General features: G+C 40.2%; 1 protein-coding gene across 4 annotated transcripts in view; it reads left to right on the top strand.

Moving 5' to 3' along the window:
- Positions 1–69: 69 nt before the first annotated feature.
- Positions 70–17,316, top strand: part of LOC148224178 (uncharacterized) — a 470,521-nt gene continuing 453,274 nt past the window's right edge. For 2 of the 4 annotated variants that reach the window (XR_015802136.1, XR_015802134.1), the window contains exon 1: positions 70–13,454. The gene's annotated coding sequence lies outside the window, so the exon portion shown is untranslated. The remainder of the gene's footprint in view (positions 13,455–17,316) is intronic. The other 2 variants (XR_015802137.1, XR_015802135.1) reach the window with 1 other exon arrangement.

Genomic DNA, 17,316 nt, shown 5'->3' with positions numbered 1-17,316 from the left:
ACTGTCAGGTAGGAATTGATACTTCCACGGTTGTTTTTTTTTTTCAAGTAATCTTCTTTCTGCTGAGTAATCCTGTTGATGCTGAGGACACTTTATTCCCCCCTCTTCTGCCTAATGTCTAATATATGAAGTGAGGCTTATTTGGGATAGTAAAGGTGAAAGGACTGGGCTCTTTTCCAATGCCAGCAAAATTGGTTGTGAAGTATTAAGATGATACCTGACTCCTCTTTCATCAGAAATCATGGATGGCTGCTGTTTAATGCATATTAAGTAGTGGAGAATCATAAAAAAGAAATTTCTCCATTGAAATAGCTTTATTTGGTGTAAGGCTAGTCCCCACAATGCCAGAATTCTCTTCAAATCAAGAAAATATTGCACCTCATGTGAAAACTACAGCGCTTGCCATGTGTCACTTCTTCCACATTGAGAGCTCTCTTCATGGCCAGTATTTCCCAAGTCAATTACAAAAGCCCAATAAATTAGTGGACAACTTCTGTTTATAAAGATATTTCAGCAGAAGGAGTATGGACTCTAATTCACAGCAATGCAACATAACTGATAAGTTATTTGTGTAAATCCTTTAAAAGGACACAGTGGGCTCTTTACCTTTGCCCAAAAGAGCTTTTCAAGCCTATCCATGAAATTATGATTGTCCCAGCGACTTCCATAAATGTCTTTCTGTAACACCCACCCTTTTGACTAGTGCTGCTGAGTCTTCAAGACGTGGCAGAATCTCTCATTCCCCTTTTTAAAGTGGATGGCACTTAAAAAAAAAAAGATGTCTGTGTTTGAGCTAAAGTACTGACTGAGTCTGCGTGGGTACAAAGAGAGAGAACAGAGATTTGTCGTTCAGAGTAAAATTTTCAACCCCTTTTATATAATTCATTCTTTATTCTACTTGATTAGTTTTCCAGAGCCCAAGGAAGTAGCTGGTACTTTTTGGAGCAATGTAGAAAGCATCTTCCTTGCCTTGAAGAGTTATTTTCCCCCTGGGTGTATCCGTACTGGGCAATGGAAAGCAGCTCAGGCTCCTGAGCTAGCAGACCCCTCCGAGGCAAAAGCAGTGCTGCCGTGGAGGACTGTGGTGGTTATTTTGCTGAGACATATAGCCAAGTCCTGGCCAGGTGCCACACAAGTGTGGCCCTGCTGCTTCTGAGCCATGAGTGAGGAGCTGCAGTAACTCTGCATGGGGTGGATGCCGTCATTCACTTGGCAGCCATGTGGGCAGCTGGCCCTGTTCCTTCTTCCTAGGTGCAGACATCCTGACATCAGGGGTGTTTCTGCCCAGATACAAAGATTTCTTGGACCAGAAGAGGCAGCTCCCTTCCTGCAGTGGAAACAAACCCCTCACTTGTTCCTACTGTTGTTGAGACTTGTTTATTTTTGTCTTTAAGCATTACTGTTTGTAGGAAGAAAAGTGTACTTCCAGGAAAATGCTTTTAAAGTATGTGAAGCATACAAAAATGTGAAGTATTTTTCATGTTAGCAATCAGTTTTTAACAGACAGCAATAATAGGTTATTTTTGTGAGATGTCATTTTGAAAAGAAAATATAGAATATTTTCGTTTTTGTGGCTTTTGTGAAGAATAACAGTTGTGTAGAGACAGGCATCATAAAGTTACCTGCATTCTAAAGAAAAGGAAACCAAACACCAATTCTCACTCCCCCACCTAACTGGAATAGCACAGCATCCTGTCTTTTCCCACAGACATGTTTAGTTTACCTGTTGCTGTTTTCCTAATGCACTGAATCCAGTATCAGATTGAAGTCTTCTCTCCTGATACCCGTATCCCATGGAGTTTAAGTATCTGAGAGATCACTCTAACATGACCATACAGGAGATATATGTTATAACAATACAGCAAAATTCCTCAAATAGTATTATACAGCTTGTGAATACGATCAGAAACATTAGCCAACACTGAAAATAGGATTAAGGTTATTTGTCAAGGCACTTTATGCAGCCTACGTGCATAAAATTAAAAGAACAAACAGGTTTTCCAAACATCTGTAATAAAAAAAAAAGGAAAAAATGCAAAGGCAATATAATATTTAATGAAAAGTTGGCATTTTAAATAAGTAACAAGCAGTATTAGAAATGAAAACTGAAGTAAACTTTAGTTATGCTGCAGAAAAAAAACGTTGAAAGCCTGGAAATAAGTTTGCCAAAAGCATGTGTATAAATAGAAAATACATGTGACAGTTTTCTTTATTATACAGTCTAATGAGGGTAAGGACAGGTGAGTAATGATAACAAAACCATCGTGTAGTTTTATTCAGATCTTATAGTGTTATTGGATTTAATGATGGAAGCTGTTAGAAAGATGAAAGCATTTTCACCATTATCTTAGTAGCTTTTCTGCACCAGAAAATGTGGTGTGGATGTGAAATTCAGCCGTTCCCAAAGGGGCTTGTCTCTTGTCTGGAAGTGTCAGGCCAGGACATGAAAGATTATCTGACAAGATTTTAGGAGCTGTGGAAAGAGCTTCAGAGGAAATGAAATTATATCTTATTTATATATGGACAGGTTGTGGCTAAGCTCTTAAGTACAACTTGATATTCAATTAAACCCAAAGTAAAGACCTCAACTTCCTAATCTCTCATCTTCCCCTTTTATTGAAGGGGATGTCCGTAGTTTGCATCCAGCTCTCCTTGCTCCTAAACTCTGAGCAGCCTGCAAAAGCTTTCCTGAAAACTAGCCAGAGCTAGACACTACCTAAAAATGTTCCTTGTTTTCATGGGAAGCCTCCAAAGTGTGGTTCTACCAGAAGGATTTTCATGTGCAACCCAATGGATCTGCCTCCCATCTGCCTCTGTAAATGGGGAAGAGATATTGGCAGCCCCCTGTGAGATAAACTGAATACTCCAGCAGTTCCCAAGTGCACAGGCACAGCAGCAAAATCTGGATTTTTATATCCAGGCTACAGTTAGGGGGCACAGTCTTTCTTTGTACTAGGTTGAAAAGACTGGCATTTGATACTTTGTGCCCAAATCAATTCTTGCTGCACCTGAAGAAGTTTTTTCAGTCAAACCTGTGAAAGGTGCAGTCATGGTTTTGGTGAGATGGTAAAGGCTGTATGATGTGCTGTGACACTGTGCTGAGTCTTTTGGTTTCTGTCCTTTTTTTTTCACCACATGCCCTTTCATCAAGCAACGTAAATGTTTTGATTTATTCCTCAGAAAAGCAATTCAGCAGCTTGTTCGTTGGTTTGTAATGTGTCAGGCAGAATGCAAAGTCTAAACTAGATCAAGGGACAATTTAGGAGTTTACACACCCCTACTCATGAGAAAACTTCTCAGACTTTTTGGTTTTATTTTCTAAAACAAAAGTCATTGATTTAGGAGAAACCAGCATGGCAAAGTCCACTAATTGGATGTGTAAAATAGAAAAATTTAGGTTAAAGAAGAAATTCATATGTTTAATAATAAACATAAATCATCAGTGGAAGTATTTCCCAAGTTATGTGATAGATAGAATATTTAAATGAAGACTTTATGAGTTGTAGAAATCCCTGAAGTGGATTCTTTGCTCTAGATTAGAGAGAAGGTCAAATGATTATCTAAGAGATAAATGGTCCTGCCTGGCTTGAAAATTCATGTGTTTATTAAATGCAAACAAAATGCAAACAGATGTACATTCTCATTTACCCCAGTACTTGAGGGGAGAAAAAGCAAGCCAGCATCATGATACATATTTTCTCTTGGCATAGGAAAGAGCAGGATTGTCTTTGCCTCTCAGACACCAAGATTTTGTGGGTATGTGAAAAGGCTGGCTGAAGGAGGAACCTTTAGTAGCGGTCTGATTAATGAAAATATTATTGCTGAGTGGTTTTTAGGGTGTCAGATTTAGAGATGGAATCATCTCTGTTGCTTTAATCATGGCTTATTGTCAATGTAGATAATTCAAAATTTTTTGAAATGTTAAAGACATATATTTTAGATAGATGTGTCTCTGTCCTTCTGTCTGTCTCCCTCAAAACCAAATTTGTGATAATTTTGACTATTTCAAACTGTAGGTTGTTTAATCGGTGGTCCTTAAATGAGATTGGTTATGTGATATGTAATGAAATTCTGAGTTGCACCTGATTTACTAGCCACACTTAAAAATGTGGGCTCCACCTTTAAGCAAAATTGTAGCATCAAGCAAATTCTTTTATGTCATCCTTATGGGGAGAGCATCCCAGGAATCCAGTCTGTGGTCTGTTTGATGTAGGGAGAGTACAGGATCTGCTGAGGCTGCTGAAAACCCATAAATAGTGTTGGGATCTGAAACATATTTCCAGGCAAAACTTGTTCTGCTTTCCAGTAAGCAGTAATTTTCAATGACCAGATTTGTGTTAGAGCACTGTGTATGAGATCCAGGTGTAGACAAATTCAGTGTTAAATGGTCATTTTGCTGTGGCTTGATTTGAAATGAAGCAAAGAGCAGTGCATCATCTTGTCCAAATAAGGTACCTTAGAAAATGAAAACAGGGCTGAGAGAAACCTTTAAGGAAAGTTCTTTAACTTTCCTGCACTTAATTTTAAGAAAGTGTTTTGTAGCTGCAAATCATTCAGTTTTTATTTGATTTCATTCAGATTTTGATTCAAAGTGCTGATTTTGGTTGCCTAATTTGCTGCATTAAGACATGCATGTTCTATTCAGTCTTACCTTCATACTGTCTCAGTGAGGGCTGCTGCATTTAAATTAATGTATGGCCACAGAAATGAGCTCACTTCTAGATAACAATATATTATGATAAGGTGACACTTTTTAAAAATAATAAATTCTCTTTTTTCCTTGGAGAGAAAAGGAATGGAGGAGGTGTTTGCCTTCTTCCTTCTTTTCTCCTGAAAAGACCATTAAGTCAGGATATATTATGACTTCTCTTTTAATTTGGAGAAGTATCTTTGTTTAATATGCACTAATTATCTTTCTTGCCTAAGAACTGGGTACTTGAGGCCTGATCCAACATCCATTGCTGTAAATGAAAAGCCTTCTCCAACGGTAAATACTGGATTGTTGTTTGCCTCGTTTTGACAAGACTTTCCCATCAATAGAGTGAATTCAGAGCGTGATTCACAGTCATGCTCAGCATAATAATTTTCTTCTTTTTTGCTCTAAATGTGTCAGTTTTGAGTATCTCCCTTTTAAAAGGAAGTTCGAGATTTTAATTTATTCACAGAACAAATGTTCTTCCCTTAGATCTTCACTTTCTGTAAGTCTATAACAGAAATAGTTACAAAACCACCTGAAGCATCCATTCATATAGCTAGAAACAGTTTATGGGGACACTGAAAGACACTGATGTTATCTTTTTAATATTGTAAGGAATAATCCTGTTAAAGAAGAAACAAGGACAACTGTTATGCCCAGGCAGAATTATCCAAAATTGATTGGAGAAGCTCAGGTTACTCTACAAAGCCCAAGCTGTGTGCTGGCCTATCTTTCCATCAGGGCTTGGTGAATGAACAATCATTTGTGGATTCTGCTCATCTCTCTTTGCGAACTTTGTTCAGTGGAATTAGATACAACTTTGACAAATTAGAAGTGCCCCTTAGCCCCACTGTCCCTGCCACAGCACAGTCTGCCAATTGTGCCTGGTTTTCTGAAGTTGGGCTGCATCAGAGCCCTCAATGGCAAGCCTTCCACAAAGCTACACTTTTTAATAAGGGAATCTGTCAGCACTGGCTTCACCAGTCCTGCAACCTTCTCTTAATCCACAGTGCAAAGTGCCTTCCCTTTGCCTCCCCTCTGTTGTGATTTGGACTCTGAAATAAATATCCCCTTTGTTTACAACACGCCTGCAACAAAATTAACCTTTGGGATTAATTGCAACAGAGAGTGGTCTGTGTTTCATCTTTCCTCATAGTACAGGTTTGGGAACAAGTAAAACTCAGCCACCTGCCTAACCAATGTCTGTTACTTCTGTTGCTGAATCCCTGGTTTTGCTCACAGTTTCTTAAAAGATGGTACTGGTTACTGAGCTTTTTATATTTTCAGAAGAGTTGATGGAAATTTCAAGTAGTGGCCTTCGGGACCAATATATCTGCAGTTGACTTGGTGAGGAGGGAGAGCGGGACTAAGCAATATGTTCCAGCTCTGCATAAAATCTGCTAGTGACTGGTTTTTGATTCAGCACAGAAAACCAACACTGCTGGACAAGGTGCTACCTCTGATTTATACTACTCAGTTATATCAAGAGAATTGGTCTGCCAAAGGGTTTTCTACTCTGTATCTCACCTTACTTTTTTTCTTTCTTTCTTTCCTTCTTGTAAAGAGTATTTGTTAAAGCTGTCATATTGGTAGGACTGGAAATTAGCAGCATATTCTGTCTCAGAATTGAAAATCACAGTTCTTTACTATGACCTGTCTTTTCTTTTGTGCCTATCCTGCTTGTGCCAATGTGGAGGAGCTTGTGGTTTTAAAGGTGTTGGGAAGTTGCTTTATGGCCCTTGTCTGAACCTGTTTGCTGAGATGGATTCTTGCTGCTGCATGTGAAGTAATGAAATTTCAGCACGTGCTTACTGGGTCTGTAGAGACTGGCCTGAGACACGTCCTTCAGTATGGGGAACCAGCCCCCCCAGCTTTATTAGCAAAACAAACATTTATGCATTGCCTTTGACTTGTGATATTTTCACAAACTGTCATTGTGGACTATGATGTCCCTTGATCACTTACTAGAGGTCATAAGATGAACTTGTTGATTTCTTCAGAAAACATCATCACTGAATCCTCTCACTGGCACTGAGAATATAACTGCTCTGTATAGCCAGCTGTCAATTCAGCTTTGAAAGAAAATCAATGTTACCTGCATTCTGTGTATATATCTATGCATGTGCCTCCCCCTTATTTCATATAACAGTTTTGTCCATTCTTAATCCTGTGTGAAATAAGAGCTTTAAATTCAGAAGTAACTAACTTTCGCCAGTGTTGGGGAAAATAAGAAACTGGATAGGGAAGAGTCACACTAACAGAGCATTTACTGGATGCATGGTTTCAGTGGCATGGTTTCAGTGTGTGTTCACAGGTTATTTAACACCAGAGAATCCGCACAGGAAGGAATCTCATAATACTCTGCTGCCAAAAAACTTTCAGACTCTTGTGCTGTCTTAGACACAGAAGTCGATCAACCACAAGAACCAAATAAAAAAGAAACCAGACTTCATTAGTTTCAATCCTCATGGCACTGTTTCTTTCATTTATGGTTGCTCTGGAAGCAGAGATGGCTTTCCAGTGATGCATGTGCTCCACGCCTTCATCACCCCAGGGTTAGCACTGATTGCTTGGGGCTGCTCTTGCAAAGGACTTCAGTGAGTACTGCCTGCAGCAACCTTTTTCTTGAAGGTCACCTATTATTAGCCCATAAATCTTGAGCCTCGTGCTCTGTTCTGGCTACCTGTTTATTTCAGGATATAATTCAAGATGTTGGTTATAATCTTATTAAGCCCTTAAAGGCTTGGGACAAGGTTAGCTAAGAAAATTGCTTCTCCCTCCCACCCCCACTTCATGCCTTATCATGGGAATCATCTGTTGGGTTCCTGTGATTATTCTCCCTGCAGTCAACAACATGGCTTTGCTGAGGAAGCAGAGTGTGTGCCTCTGAAATATGCCTCCAGCAGCCTGAAAAAATCCAGGTTTACTGAATGCAATACCAGGCAAACAACTTCCATTAACATTTTGATATTTCCTTGGGTATTTTTCTGCAGAAGGATCGGGGGACTCTCTTCTCTGGTGATGTACATCATCATCATCATCATCACCATCTCTGGTATTTGCTGGTTTTGCTGTATTGCTGCTGAGTGCCCCACTGTTGTAGTACATGATTTTTCAAAAACATAATGGATAAAAGCTCCAGTGTTAATACTTGTTGTTCTGCAATGAAACATGGCAGAAGAGATCATGCTCTATGACTGCTCATGCTGCAGCTAGGGAAACCTGGAGCAGTGAAGCCTGAGAACTGAGCTCCAGAGACAGCTGGAGTGATTGGGAAAGGTCAGTGGAAAGTGCCAGGGGATTGATGAGCTCCTTGGTGAGGTGCTAGAGGCCAAGAAGGGCATGATAAGAAATTAAAGCAATGGGACAGTGAGAGGAGGCAAGAAGTGGGTGCAGAGCCTCCCTTGGTGGCTCCTCTGAGGACATTGTTAAGAGAAATTTCACTGCAAGTCTTAAAGTGGGGGGAATAGCTTTTTTTTAAATTATTTTTAAATGGTGCAAACATTTCATCTGATGTAAAACCTTCAAAGATATTTATGTCAGCTCTTGTACACTTAAAAAAAAAAGTGCATAAAATATGCATAAAATACTGGTACAAAGTCACAATACTTGCTAGATTTCTCATTTTGGGGGTTTTTACATATCTTTACCTCCTCACAGCTGATCTTCCTGTGTTAGTAGTCACCTTCTGTGGCTTTTTCACTGTTAAGCTCTTTGTACAACACCTGTTTGATTGGCATGTGTTGGACTGCTATTGGAAAGGAAATTAATAACAATATTTTAAATTTTATAAAGGAAAATGTTATATCCATCCCACTCCCTTTGTGTGCAATCTGACCTTAAAGGTCTTGCAGAAATTTATATTATAGATACAGACTTCACATCATTGTGTGGTCTAGATTTGCACGCCACAAGTTCTGTAATACCTGGAGCTAGCAAGGCAGAGTCAGCAACAGCCTTTCAGTGTGTGGCCAGCCAGAGAATGATAGTGCTTGCAATAATTTTTGATCTTTTAAAGTATTTGTTTTTCTTCTTCATTAGGACAGAGGCAATGGCTCTTGAGCATTTCACAGGAGGTAATTTTGTGGAAGAAGTCAGGCTTATGACTTTTTTCTCCTTCCCAGTGACAGAACAGTCCAGCCCAGGCCTCAGAGATATTCCTTTGAAAACTTTGCTGAAATAGATATCCCTGTGAAATGTTCCCACACGATCAGCATTTTTTGATCCAAAGAAATATTTTGCTAAGATTTGTTCCAGGCAGTTCCCCTCTTGAATGTCTTGACTGTTTTAATTCAAGTCAGTTTTCCATGGCAGGCAGCAAGCTGCCTGTGATGCAGGCTCTGCTCCTGCAGGCTATTTCTTTCTTCAGAGCAGCATCAAGAACAATCTCTTATTATTCTTAGAGGGGAAGAATTTATTGTTCCCTTATTCAATCAAATTATATAAATGAAATAGTGGTGATAATTCTAGCTCATCAATAAAAATACTCATTATCTATGCCAGACTGAAGACATAATTAAACTATACAGAGGAGCTTGAAGTGATGTTAGCATTTCAATACAGAGAAGTAGAAATATTCATGAAAGGTCAAATCATGATTTGTAATTTTACTGAGGTCATTGCAGAGCTTGTGATGATGTTACATTCACTTAAGGATATAATAATAAGCCATGCTTAAGTTCAGCTAAACCTAGTGGGATGCTGGCAATCAAACCTGCAAGCCCTTGCAAAGTGGCTATTAACAACTAAAATTGAATCAGTGCTTAAGCAAAAACTGCAGAGTTACTCCTGCTTTTCTAAATATTCTGCCTATGGGGCTTTGATCCACTTTTGATGTTCATTAGATCAGTTTCAGATAACCATGAGCATTGAAGTTGCATCAAATTAGAAGTTCTGTGTGATATTTTAATGAGAAACTGGTGTGAAACTTGACTATGTTGACCAAAGATTTGCTTGGAGAAGTGGGCTTTGTTCTGTTGAGAGATGCAAAGTAGAAACTTGAAGGCTGCAAACTCCTTGAGGATGAAGGAAGGTACTCCCACTGAGTTCAAATCAGGTTTCATGTGACCGTCGTGTTGAATAGGCTTTTGGCTTTTTGGCTTTTTGGCATTTTGGCTCCAGGGTTTTTCAAATCAGGAATGTCAGTGTCCTTAGTAGGTACCTGGCAGTTCAGTCCAGTGAGCTGAAACTGTCTGGGAGAAGACTTGGATAAACCTACCAAGCCAAGTTGTTCCTGCTCTTGGTCAATGCACTGCATAAGGTGGTTTTGGGGGCTTATGCAGAAACTCGGAAAGCAGTGGGCTTTGTGCTCAGTACTAGCTGTGCATCAGCTAGGTGATGTATTTGAAAAGGCCAGCTACAGCTGTGTTCCCCATTGAAACAAGTAAAAATAATGGCACTGACGATATCAAAAATAAAAGAAAACCAAAACCATAAAAGAACTTTCAGATTGGGTTCTGTTATGTATGTCATTGTACTGGCCTAAATTTATATGTGCAACAAAAAGGATCTTTGTATACTGTAGATATACTCTGTGGGGATTAAGCCTTCTCAATTTACATGATATCAGGGGAAGGTAGTGATAAGTGCCTTTCATGATGACACTTTCAGATCATACTGACTAGGAGGTCCAGAGGAAATTTGGCTCTGGTGCTGTCCCTGTGAGTGACTCTAAGCAGTATTTTCCTGGCAGTGATGACAGTTTGGATTATATTTAACCCAAATACTGTTGGTTTTATTTGCATGGTTATTTTTAACCCGCTGAATTCTCTGGCCAGCTCTGTAACAACCATGTGGAAACAAGTTATCTCAGACAAGTGCTGCTGCAAAAAGTGACTGAGTGTCAGGGCACTGCTTCAACCACCAAAAGAAATGCAATGTGCAGTGTGCACCGAACCAAACGGGATGGTTGTGTGTTTAGAGATACAGCTCTTTCAGGTTCCCAAACCTGCTGGCTTGTCTCTGCTCTCTGCTGTCCCACTCCACTCACCGACACCTTATGCTGCGTTCTCTCAGGAAACTGATACAGCCTTTAAAAACATAATTTTGTAAACTGGAGAGTTTCTCATGAGTCTACAGCATAAGGGAGAGTGGGTTTATACCTGCCACAGCTTGGAGGTGAGGAGGCTCTAGCTGTTGTGCTGTGTCCTGTGTACAGCTCTTCATGTGCCTTTGGGGCATGATTCTCAATCCACAGTTGCTTTTTCTTTTCTTTCCTTCCATCTTGCCTTTTTGAAATCCAGACAAACTATTGAAAATGAGGCTTCTCTCTCTAAAACATGAAGTAGTCCCCAGCAATAAGCAACACCCAAGGATTGTGTAACACTGAGAGCTTCGCCTCTGCAGAAGGAGAGTAGAAAAGCATTTCCTTGCAGATGCAATGTCCATCTCATAGTCAAGTGTCTGTGCTGCGACTGACTTGTGTGCTAAATCTTTTCCTAGCTCAGATGCTTTACTCCTGGGGAAAAAAGTACCTCTCTGAGCCAAGGACCAGGCAGTGTGGGATGGGGCAAGTACAGCAGAGGTGAGAGCTGCTACACTGAAAGGATGATGATTAGGATTGTGTTTATGGGAAAATTTGGGGAAATTCTCAGATCTGATCTCTCTGTCTTTGAAATTTTGATTATTCTTCATATTCTTCAGCAAGGAAAACATGTCCTACTGGTCTATATGTTTTTTTGTTTTGTTTTTTTTTTTTTTTTTTTTTTTTTTGTTTTTTTTTTTGTTTGTTTGTTTTGTTTTTGTTTTTGTTTTTTTTTGTTTGTTTGTTTGTTTGTTTGTTTTTTGTTTGGTTTTTTTTTTTTTGCTGCCATTTATGATACGCTAAATATGCTCAGCTGGTCATTCTGAGAATGGTGGCAATAACTGACCAAGGACGGGGTCTTCTCTTCTGTTTTACAGTCTGTGCTTTTGAGGTCTCTGTGTCATGGTTTGACATTGGTTAAAAGCCAGGCACCCACAAAAAACCATTCACTCATTCTCCGCTGCTCTAGTTGAGCAGAGGAGGGAGGAATAAAAGCTAAAGGGCTTATGAGTTGAAATAAGGATCAGAAAGAAGTACTAAGGGCAAAACAGGCTCAAATTTAAACAGCACAAATAAAATTTATTACTAATGGAATTAAAAGGGGGTAATGAGAATAAAATAAACCTTTAGAACACCTTTCTTTTCCCCTCTTTCCCACTGACAGCTCAGAGAGACAAAACATGGGGCCTTTAGTCAGTTTGCTACTTCTAAAAATGCTCAGTTAGCTTAGGGAAAGGAGTTTCTTTTTACTGCTGTGCAATGGTGTCCTTTCCACGGAGACTGCTCTCGGTGAACTTTTCCAGTGTGGTTCTGATTTTCACAAGTAGCAGTCCTGCCCAACCTGCTGCAATGTGAGTCCCTCCCACGAGCAAACTAGTCTTCCCACAACTGTTTTGCATGAGTTACTAGTTCATGGGGTGTAGTCTTTTAAGGATGAGCCGTTCTAGTTTGGAAGTAAGGGTCCTCTTCCTCTCTTTCTGGAAGCAAGGGTCTTCTTTCTCTGTTTAGGTCTTCCACTAGATTACAACTTTTTAGCTCCACTCACTGCAGCCTGAGCACCTTTACTCATGGGTTGCGAGTAGGATCTCTGCAGATGTGTATGTATCCCCCATGCACTTCATGAATTAATGGCTTGTGGTACTATAGCTCTCACCACAACTTGTAGAAGAACCTTAGCTCCGACGTTTGGAGCACCTTGTCCCACTCCTTCCTGTCACTGACCTCAGTGTGGCCACATTGTTCTCCTCACGTGTCCTCACCTTTTCCTTTTCTCTGACTGGGGAGAAAAATTATTGTCCGTAGGTTCATTTGTTCTCAAGTTCTCTCTTGAAAAGTCCTTACAGCAGTGAAAAGTTGATTTGGTCTGGGCTTGGTATTGGGGAATTGCTCACCATGCCTCTCGTTTTTGGCCGCTGCAGCGCTGGCTTCGTTCAGCCTGTGGCACTGGCATGGCCCTGGCCATGGCACCTCCCCACCCCTCGGAAAACCCAAGCCTGAAATGTGGATATTTGCTTCTTAAAGATGTCATCACAGGGGCGTTGCCAACTTCTCTAATTGGCCCATCATCAGACCCTTCAGGGATTGGCTCTGATAGATACAGTAGAAGCTTTGAGCAGCTTATTTTTTTTTTCTCAAAAGCCTCTGTGGCTTCTCCTACCTCCACGAAAAAAATTAGACTGCATCAAACAAACACACTCCGATTCCCCAGATTAGGAATACTGCAAATTAAGCATGATGCCTATTCAGTGTCATCTGTACAATCTTCTTGCTCTTTCTGTGCCATTGAGCTTCTACTCCAACTGTAAGTGCAGATTAAGAAGCAGGAAGAATTGTGGTACTTGGCAGAAAAACTGGTGACAGAACAGTGCATTTCTTTATTCACAATTACTGACTGTTTTTAATAGCTTTGCATGTTGAATTTAAAAAAAATGTTTCACCAGATGGGCAATATGAGTTGAACTGCCATGTTGCAGAAAACTCTGGTGAACATAAGGGAGAAAACAGAAGCATTTGGTCTTTGAAGATTCTTTTTTTGGCGGGGCGGGGGGAAGGACAGACGAATTTAATCTGAATCTATTTTAATTAATATTTTCCTTGTTCACCCTCTGTAGTTCTGCAGCCTCAGAACAAATATGTGATACTGAATTTCTGGCCAGGCACCACTGCTCAGATGTAATCTGAGATGGCATATCTGCAGATACCTGCACTTCTGCCTTCCCTACAGCTGCTTGTCAGGTAAGGATATGCCATATGCCATGGCAGAATTGTCTCATCCCTGTGCTGGAGATGCTAAGTCAATGACATAGTTTTTGCTACGACTTTTGACTAATGACAGAGCTGTCTTGGAGAGAATGTACCATTCCTGGTACCTGAGTTGACATATTTAGAGTATGCTCCAACATCTCTACATATCCCCACACTGTGCCATACATAATTCCCCCAAACCCTACTCTCCCTCCTGCCCCTCTCCCCTCCCCCCTTAAAAAAGATAGATTTGCAACATCTGGCTGTGCAGTTGCCACTTTAAGTTATTTCCCCAGATGCAAAAAGTGGCAGCAGTCCAAGAAAGAGACAGTTTACTTTAACACTCATGAAATTCTTCTCTACTCTACTTTTCAATAATCACAGGGCATCTTTTAGGTGTTAGTGAGTCCTAGCTTCAAAGCACTCCAGTGAAGTACAAGCTCTGTTTGCTAAATGGTGAATCGAGGCATGGGCCAGAACAACATGAGACTGGCTGGTAGACACAAACATGTCTGAACTCTCTTTGTGGTGCTGATTAGCTGGTGGATGTCTGTGCCATGCTACACAGCCAAGCTCTAAGAACACAGAAAATATATGACTCAAGTTCCAGTGCCCAGACAGGGCTACTATGCCAGACCATACTGCTTGAAGGTCTTATGGCAAACCTACTTTCCTTAAAATTTCATTAAGAAGCTGTTCTCCTTCACCAGGAATTACAGTCCTGTAATTTCTGCAGCTTCCTTTGCAATTGCGTTTGTGTTTTCAAACCGGTGTGGAACATGGTTCAGCATTTCCCACCTTTCCAGTGCTCCTGGATGGAACTTTTCATCTGCAGATGGGCTACAAGTGGTCGTGGGTGTGGTAACTCATCCTTCTGAATTGCCTCGGTGGCAGCAAGAACTACTGATGACAGCCTGATTTAAAGTTGTCTGTAATATAATGAGCATAACCATAAGTAGAGGAGAATTAGCCAATTACTGCTGCTTAGGGATCGCTTTGTGAGGTTATTCCAAATGAATTGTCTGGGAGCTGGATTAGCTTCAGATGCCACCAAGGGAACAAGTAGTTAATTGTAATGAGTTTTTGTGTTATGCCACTCCCTAACAATAAGGTTGTTCTGAGGAACAGGGTACAATACATGCCAGGAGAAAGTGTCCATTATAAATAGAGGTTGGAATAAACTCAAGCTCTGGTAATTTATTATTAGAGGTAGCCTAGGGAAATAACAGGAGAAATTTCAGTATATTTAACAGATGCTTATCAATCACCACCATGGAAAGTGTTATGAAAACTTTTAAAAAAAGGGAGGGTGTCCTCTCTCTACACACCCCCCCTTTGAAGGCTCGATGTGTGTGTAGATAAATCCAAAACATATAAAAGTCCAGCTGACATGCTGTGTTGTGACAAGTCATCTCAGATCGTGTCAATCATATTGCCTTATGCTATATTAAGTGACATACTATAATGTGATTGATACAACATGAAATGACACATCCTTGTACAAAATATCATCTGGAAAATTTAGCAAACTACCGAGGAGCAGAAGCTGACAGTGGCCTTTCAAGTTTTGAGGCAGGAAAACTAAAGAAATGAAAGGAACTCCTTGGAATCAGACCTGCTGCTGCCACTGAGAGTAAGGTCAAGTGTGCTCTACTACCTGAATCTTTTCATGGGTGATAAGTGGGTCAGTTTTAAAAAATGCTCTTGTTTCTTGGGGACTGACACATATCTGTGGGTCTGAACTGAATTTCTCTGAACCACTTGGTACATTAATCGTTACTGTATCTGCACCATACCAGCAGGGCTGCAAGCTAAAGGCAACCAGTTTCAGTTCAGAGGGAAAAAAAAAAAGTCCTTTCAAAACCGAACCAAACCAAACTGCTCTCCCTTTCTCTGCCTGGATTCTGCTTTCCTCCCATGCCTTCTCTTTTTTTTTTCTTTTTTATTTGTATAGTTATTGCAATCTCAAGTACTGAGATGTCTCTAGATTCCGTCACAAAATCCACTGGGGTCTGGAGTGTCCTACTGTAGCTCACCAGTAAGTGCTGTGGAGCAGCTTCTCCTTGGCAGCAATGGCACAGGGCTTCCTAATCTTTGGATTTGGCATGAAGCTGTGGGTGGCTGTATTTTGAGAGCATCCTACCCCAAAGCTGCATGGCCTGGTCTTTTGCCACCTGTAGGCACCAAAACAAACTAAGCTTGGTAGTATGTTGATAGTATTGTGTTATACTGGCTGCTGGAGCAAGTAAAAATTTCCTGGAAATGAGAACTTCTCTGAAATGAGAGCTTTAAAGTGAATAGGAACTCCTGAATTAGGTTTGCTTCAGTAGATGCTTGCTTAATGGGATTTAGAGGTTGCTTTCTTATGCTTGCTGGGAAAAATGGGCCAGGTACAAACATCTGGTGCTGCCAGCAGATAATAAAGTGTAGAATAAAGACAAACATTTTGAACATGAAAAAAACAGTAATTGGCTGTCTATCTCTTTATAATGCTAGAAAATGGTATAAAATGGACAATAGCCAGTTTTTCAGTAACTTTTTTTATTTTAACAGCCTCTCATCCTTTTTCGTCCTGGTGGGAGGAGTGGTGGAGACAAAGATTTTTCTGTGACAGGAAGATAATAATGATAATTTGTTCTTTCCAGAGACAGGAGGGTTGTGTTGGAGATACTTTTGCTGCTGTCTGAGCCTTATTCCCCTCTGCCTTGAGGACAGGACAAGAAAAACACACAAAGAAAGACAGAGGTCAGGGGAGCTATTTCTCTATTTGATGCTGACTTTTACCTGCAACTTCATGCTACATGGAGACACAGATGGACTCTGGTCTTATTCCAAGCCTGTTTTGATCTTTGGGCCGTTTAACATTTTCTAAAATGTGATTTACAGCAGCTTTCAGTGAGCCCAGTAAAGCTGTTCTTAAGGAAAAATGCAATAGAAATTAAAATTAAAAAAACCAAATAAATGAAAAAAAAATCCCAGAAAAAAAAGCATACTACAAAAGACAGGAGGGAAGAGAGAACCATAAGGAAGGCCATTGCAGAAGATTCTTTTATGTGCCATTACAGATGTTCAGGATATAGCCAGTGTCAGGGAAAGTGCTTAAATCATCTCTCTGAGACACAGAAAGTCCAACAGTGTCACAGGGAAACCTCCCCAGTTCTCAGTGTGGCTATTTGAAGAAATTGTAAAAACATTAATATCTGTTTCTCTTGTGGATTGTATTTACTGATAGAAGCAACCTGACAAATTGAAATGGGTCTTGGAAATTCCAGTAAAGAAGCTTGCATCTGTCTGGCCCAGGCCGGATTTGGTTTGTGAGCATGCCATTCAGCAAGAAATGAGATGTAGAGAGGTCAGAGAAACAAGGTATTTAAGGTCAGCATTGCTTTAAATAGTCAACTCTAAATCTCCTGACGTGTCTCTAGACAGCACTGAACACAGAGTAAATTGGGACCTTCCATAAGCTTGTTGTAAGGAGATACACTCTTTGGATGTAGGTGTATGGACAATATTAAATCCTAGTTGAATCCGTTTGAATGCTTGCAGGCTTCTGAGGTAAGTTTATCTCATCAAGTCAGTCCAACACCAGGTACCACGTAGCTGGATACTCCTAAAAATACTTGCAAGTCCAAACAGTTTCAGTCTTTGATTGGAACATCATTACTAATTCAATACTCAATATTATCAGTGCCGTGTCAAAAGAAAAAAAAAAAATCAGTCATCTGGCAAAGGAGTGATAAATATGCTCTATAAGCAATCTCCTGTGGCTGGAATTGTTACCAGCAATTATACAAAACGGAACCTGGGAAGACTATGTGGATAATTCGTGAACTCAGATGCTTAAATATACAAA

This window comes from Sturnus vulgaris, chromosome 3, assembly GCF_052056855.1.
Source record: "Sturnus vulgaris isolate bStuVul1 chromosome 3, bStuVul1.hap1, whole genome shotgun sequence".
In the NCBI taxonomy this organism is placed as follows: Eukaryota; Metazoa; Chordata; class Aves; order Passeriformes; family Sturnidae; genus Sturnus; species Sturnus vulgaris.
The sequence above is the reverse complement of the archived record's forward strand: the minus strand, read 5'-3'. Positions and strand labels throughout refer to the sequence as shown.